We start from the raw sequence: 7,548 nt of genomic DNA, 5'->3' as shown, positions 1-7,548 counted from the left end.
ATGATTAATAGTAGCACCCCATTCACTTATGGGTGTTGCCACTCATGAACTACTTTGTGTTCATGGTGTTGCCATGAACTACTTTTTTTTAACATTCTCCTATAGCACCACATTTCAAAAGCTTCTAATCTTTTCTTCTCAGATACTCCGATTGTCCAAGTTTCACTTCCATATAAAGCGACACTCCAAACATATACTTTCAAAAATCTTTTCCTGATATTTAAATTAATTTTTGATGTACACAAATTATATGTCTTACTGAAGGCTTGTTTCGCTTGTGCTATTCGACATTTTATATCGCTCCTGCTTCGCCCATCTTTAGTAATTCTACTTCCCAAATAACAAAATTCTACTACCTCCATAATCTTTTCTCCTCATATTTTCACATTCAGTGGTCCATCTTTGTTATTTCTACTACATTTCATTACTTTTGTTTTGTTCTTGTTTATTTTCATGCGATAGTTCTTCATCTATGCCGTTCATTGTTTCTTCTAAATCCTTTTTACTCTCGGCTAGAATTACTATATCATCAGCAAATCGTAGCATCTTTATCTTTTCACCTTGTACTGTTACTCCGAATCTAAATTGTTCTTTAACATCATTAACTGCTAGTTCCATGTAAAGATTAAAAAGTAACGGAGATAGGGAACATCCTTGTCGGACTCCCTTTCTTATTACGGCTTCTCTCTTATGTTCTTCAATTGTTACTGTTGCTGTTTGGTTCCTGTACATGTTAGCAATTGTTCTTCTATCTCTGTATTTGAACCCTAATTTTTTTAAAATGCTGAACATTTTATTCCAGTCTACGTTATCGAATGCCTCTTTTCTAGGTCTATAAACGCCAAGTATGTTGGTTTATTTTTCTTTAATCTTCCTTCTATAATTAATCTGAGGCCTAAAATTGCTTTCCTTGTCCCTATATTTTTCCTGAAACCAAATTGTGTCTTCTCCTCACACTTATTCCACTCTCCTCTCAATTCTTCTGTATAGAATTCTAGTTAAGATTTTTGATGCATGACTAGTTACACTAATTGTTCTGTATTCTTCTCATTTATCTGCCCCTGCTTTCTTGGTATCATGACTATAACACTTTTTTTGAAGTCTGATGGAAATTCCCCTTTTTCATAAATATTATACACCAGTTTGTATAATCTATCCAATCGCTTCCTCACCTGCACTGCGCAGTAATTCTACAGGTATTGCGTCTATTCCAGGAGCCTTTCTGCCATTTAAATCTTTTAATGCTCTCTTAAATCCAGATCTCAGTATTGTTTCTCCCATTTCATCCTTCTCAACTTCCTCTATAACACTATTTTCTAATTCATTTCCTCCGTATAACTCTTCAATATATTCCACCCATCTATCGACTTTACCTTTCGTATTATATATAGGTGTACCATCTTTGTTTAACACATTATTAGATTTTAATTTATGTACCCCAAAATTTTCCTTAACTTTCCTGTATGCTCCGTCTATTTTACCAATGTTCATTTCTCTTTCCACTTCTGAACACTTTTCTTTAATCCACTCTTCTTTCGCCAGTTTGCACTTCCTGTTTATAGCATTTCTTAATTGCCGATAGTTCCTTTTACTTTCTTCATCACTAGCATTCTTATATTTTCTACGTTCATCCGTCAGCTGCAATATATCGTCTGAAACCCAAGGTTTTCTACTAGTTCTCTTTATTCCGCTTAAGTTTGCTTCAGCTGATTTAAGAATTTCCTTTTTAACATTCTCCCATTCTTCTTCTACATTTTCTACCTTATCTTTTTTACTCAGACCTCTTGCGATGTCCTCCTCAAAAATCTTCTTTACCTTCTCTTCCTCAAGCTTCTCTAAATTCCACCGATACATCTGACAGCTTTTCTTCAGGCTTTTAAACCCCAATCTACATTTCATTATCACCAAATTATGGTCGCTATCAATGTCTGCTCCACGGTAAGTTTTGCAGTCAACGAGTTGATTTCTAAATCTTTGCTTAAACATGATATAATCTATCTGATACCTTGCAGTATCGCCTGGCTTTTTCCAAGTGTATATTCTTCTATTATGATTTTTAAATTGGGTGTTGGCAATTACTAAATTATACTTCGTGCAAAACTCTATAAGTCGGTCCCCTCTTTCATTCCTTTTGCCCAGCCCGTATTCACCCACTATATTTCCTTCCCTGCCTTTTCCAGTGCTTGCATTCCAATCTCCAACTATTATTAAATTTTCATCTCCTTTTACGTGTTTAATTGCTTCATCAAACTCTTCGTATATACACTTTGCCTCCTCATCATCATCATGGGCGCTTGTAGGCATAGACGTTAACAATCGTTGTCGGCTTAGGTTTTGATTTTATCCTTATTACAATGATTCTAACCACTATGCCTTTTGAAATACTCTATTCTCTTCCCTATCTTCTTGTTCATTATGAAACCTACGGAATATTTTACCTCCGGAATATTAGTTTACCTCCAGAATATTTTACCAAGGAAGGCGCTCCATCATTGCTATATGAAAATGCAGAGAGGGAAATTACATATCTTCATTTGCATTTAATACAACATTGTGGATTTTTGTGATGAATTTCATTGGTCATAGCGGTTTTTGCCATCCCAAATGTTCATCATCTCGAATGAAAGTAAAATCAATCTTCCCTGTTTATTAAAGCAATAAAATGCTTACATATTTGACTACTTTTGTGGTAATAATCTAAATTTTTAATTGAAAGGCAACATATTATATTTTATTTTACTAAAAATTATGTAAATGAGAACAAAAAATACAACCCTACAAAGAATATATATATGTCTAGTCATTTTCAGAAAAAATCCAGAAGTGGTTTTTAGCACCTCCCAAAGGGCCCTTAGGCTGTTAACTGGGTTCAATGTGAAACTGTTTTATAACATATCTAAATTCCAATCCTTGTCTTAAATTAGTTAACACTTAATTTAAAAAGAATTTTTTTATTTGGCAAAATTACTTCATTTGGTTGTTAAAATTGGATTTGGATAAATTGTTGAAATGCAACCTCTCTTTATGAAAACTATTCACTTGTGGACAAATATTTATCAACAAATAGAACAAATAGATTTTAAAAATCACAACAAATGCCCCTTGCCCAACTTGATAAGCTGTTAAGATGATACTAAATTTAATCTCAAAAACAATAATTTAGTCTAAATTGTTCCAGTACCATTGGTTGCTTCTCAAGTAAAGTAGTAATTATATAGTTAACTTAATTAATTAATTAATATAGCTGAAGAATGTGAAATAACAGGAAGTACAAGACATTTCAAAGAGTGAAATAAATTAATTGAGTAATTATATAATATTATGAACTAAATTTTGAACATTTTTTTTTTAATCTTTACACAAACCGATAGAATTCTTAAACTTCAACACTAACACCCCCAATAACAACACCCAGAAAATATCAACCCTACCACAATAAAAGAACTCTACCAAGCACTGTGTGAGATGAGGAATCACAAAGCAGCAGAAAAAGATCAGTCTTTTGTAGAGATCTGGAAACATGCAGGAAGATCAATAAAAATTGCCCTTCATCAACAGCTTGTCAACATCTGGATCAAAGAAGAACTACCAGAACACTGGATGACAGCCCTCATCTATCTGTTACAAAAAAGGGGCAAAACAGAGCCTAACAATTAAAAGTTAATCTCACTCCTAGACACAACATACAAAATTATTTCAAGAATCGTCCTCAACAAGATCGGTCCATAACTCGAGAAAGAACTAGGAGAATACCAGGGAAGTTTCAGATCCTGGAGGAGCTATCCAGACCAGATCATGAGCCTCAAGCTAGAAATGGATTGCAACAAGAAAAGAAACAGAGACATGGTGATAACATTTGTAAATTTCAAGAAAGCTTAAGACTGCATCCACAGAAAATCCCTAAAAAAATTCTAAGACACCTCAGACTACATATCAGATTAATAAACATGATAAAACTGACCTTTACAAACACTAAGTCAAAGATAAAATTCAGAAGCGAGCTCTTGTAACCTTTTCAGATCAAAACAGGACTGGACCAAGGCGAAGGGCTCTCATTGCTATATTACTAAACTACACTCTAGAAATGGTAATGAGGGAATGGCTCAAAAAATGTCCCTGAAAAGTAGAAATAGGCTAAAAAATCAAAACATACTGTCTTGATTTCGCCAACTACTTGGCACTGCTAGCAAACAACATCGACAAAGCTAAATCATAAATATAAGAACTTCAAAACCAGAAGCCACTAATACAGCAGAAACGCTCTTCCACATGAACAAACAATTAAAGACAGACAGACTCTAGAAAATCAAAAGAAAAATTGGTGGAACCTGCATCAATAAAAAGTACCAGAAAGACGGGCAGTGGTGGATTGTGCTGAACAAAGTCATGTACAAAGAGTTAGAACCCATCACTGATACCATGCGTAAGAGGAGACTAGGATTCTTTGGACATATCATAAGGATGCAAGATTCAAGATTTCTGAAACAGCTTATACAGTACAATCTTGATTTGGAAAACATCAAGAAGGGAATGCAGACGGATCGGAGAAATAGAAGAGGATCTGAAGAAAATCAGCCTTACACCACCAACCAGCAAGACATTACAGACAAGATAAAATTAAACAAGAAAATCAAGAACAAAAACACTTGCTTCACAATCACAAGACAAAAACACACAACATGAACATTTTTAACACTAGAAGGGCACAAAGATCGGAACTTATGAAAGAACTAGAAGGACCACAATGTCCAAACAGTCCAATCAAAGACACATGGATAATGGATTGACTAAAGTGATACTATGCAGTCATAAAACATAATAATACAATTATAATTCTCTTAGCTTGGGCATTTGGTAAGTTGAGTGAAAAGTTAATGTTTGGTGTTGTGTGATGAAAAACCGTGGAATAGGGCCTTTCTTCTTCGCTGAAAAAACAATTAATGGACTTGTGTATCTTGACATGTTAACCAATTATTGCTTTCCTCAGCTGGATGAACTCGAAAACATTCATCGACTTCATTTCCAAAAGATGGTGGCTCCCCCGCAGTTCAATGCATTGGTCACAGACGCTTTGAACGAAAAATTTTGAGATCGACGGATAGGTCGGCAAGGACCCATACTTTCGCCTCCAAGGAGTCAAGACCTGACACCTTGCGACTTTCTCTTGTGGGGGTACATCAAAAGCGTTGTTTATACATAAATAATTTGCGAACTCAACCACTTAAAAAACATGATTAATGAAGCAATGACAACCATTAACGAAGAAATGTTAACCAATGTTTGGAGAGAAGTTGAGTATCGTTTGGACATTTGTCGAGCGACTAAGAGCGCACATATTGAAATTTATTAATTATGTAAAAAATGTTTGAGACTACAAATTTGAAAAATAAAAAACATAAACTGTAAGTAATTCTGTTTTAATTTATGTTCAAAACCGCACCATTCTTTTATGATAATCCTGTATAAAACATGTTTTCTACATATTTAACATGTAGAAATAATACGCACTCAAACAACTTCATCAAGATCAAACTTCAGCTTCAAAGATCTCCACAACCCAAGAAAGCATGTCAGTCTCGATCTGATGTCAAAGTGATGCTCTCTGTTTTATCAATTTCAATGGGATTGTACATTTTGAATACTTGGCTCAACGTTAAACAACCAGAGTTGTGGTGAAACAACTCATGGTTCCTTCACCAAGACAATGTGCCCACACACTCAGCTTTGTCAATTCATCAATTTTGTGCCAAAAATCACATGACTCTCCTCCCTCAGCCGCCCTTCTCGCCAGACCTGGCTTTTTATGATTTTCTCTTATTTCCAAAATTAAAATCAGTTATGAAAGGATGCCACCTATAGGCTATTGATGACTTTAAAGCAAATTCATGACGAACTTAAATGGCCATTTCAAATGAAACTATCCAGGACTGCTTCGCGAAGTGGAAACACCACTGAAAAAAGGGTGTGAGTTGGGAAGGAAAGTACTTTGAAGGGGACAAGAACCAATCAATAATCTGTAAAATTATTAATAATGATTAGAAAAAAATAAAATCTGGTATTTTTCTGAGCATACTTCATATTCATTCATTAGGCATTTGACTAATTTCTATTTTTCATTCCTTTCCTTTCATGATAACTTTTAAACGTAAATGTAATTACTACGTCCTACATCCTCAGTAATCTATCTTATATACTTCACCCACATTCTTCCATTTAAGATCTCTATCCAGAGAGCTCTTCCACACAGATCTCTATTAAGAGGAATAGAGATGATCATGCATAATCTATGTATAATATATTTACTAAACCTTTATCTTAATTATGGCCAACAAAGCTAGTACATCTCTAAGATTTTACCACAAATTTCTCTCCAGAGGTTAGCTCTATTTAAATCATCTCTTTATCTGATCGGGAAGGAATTTTATAAAGTAAAGTGAAATATTTAATAAAGTTACTGTAAGTACAAAGCCTTTAACCAACATTTAAAAAATGGCTTCTGCACCCTACTTTTTTAAATGAATTTATGCAACATACAAGATGATGACTTAACTCTGGTATTACATACTTACTGTGCAGAAGAGGTGTACCCTAAAAAAACCAGAATTATTTTCTGCAGGCAAGTGGTTGGTAGTGCAGCCCTCTCTCGCCAAGTGCATTTACTCTCCCTGCTCGATTAGCCAGGTAATGTTCATGAGAAACCATTGCAGCAGACAGAGCGATTGTTTTTTAAACCCCTTCCAATACTCATAGCAATTTCGAAATCAATAAACTTTAAGGAGCAACACACCAATATCAAATTCTGTTAACTGTTAAAAAAAAACACCAGCAGAAACAGTTTCAATGCTTCGGGAAGCTTATGGGAAGGAATTTCTAACCCAGAGAAGAATTTATGAGTGGTTTCCCTGGTTAAGAAGTGACTAAAAATCACTTCAAGATGAACCCTGTTCCCATCACCCCTCAATGTCCAGGACAGATGAAAATGTTATAAAAGGGCACGGTGCCATCATGTTTCATCATCGCAGAAAAATCGACAAATTGGAGGAAATGACTGGAATTCCTGGGTTCATGCCCTGACGATTTGAACATAAGAAGCATCAGAGCCAAAGTCTTTATCATGACTACTTTCTGATCACCAGAGTGAAAACTATCAGCCAGTGTAGCAGAAATTGAAAGAAAAGACGTAAACTGACTGAACTTTTTGTCAAAAGTCATAACAGGGGATGAATCTTGGTGTTGCAACTACGACCATGAAATAAAACAGCATTCCAGCCAGTGGAAGACAGCTTCATCGCCGAGACCAATAAAAGCATAGCAAGTAAAATCAAATGTGAAATTATTATGGTTTGTTTTTTCAACATCAAAGGAGTCATTCACATTGAATTTGTTCCTTAGGGCACCACTTGAACCAATATTACTACCTGCAAGTGCTGAAGCGATTGCCTGAGGCAGTGAGAAAAAACCACCTGCCAAATACAATTATAATTCTCTTAGCTCGAGCATTTGGTAAGTTTAGTGAAAACTGATTGAAAAATTTATAAAGAGAAATGA

This window comes from Lycorma delicatula, chromosome 2, assembly GCF_047948215.1.
Source record: "Lycorma delicatula isolate Av1 chromosome 2, ASM4794821v1, whole genome shotgun sequence".
Taxonomy (NCBI): Eukaryota; Metazoa; Arthropoda; class Insecta; order Hemiptera; family Fulgoridae; genus Lycorma; species Lycorma delicatula.
Note: the sequence above shows the minus strand (reverse complement) of the source record.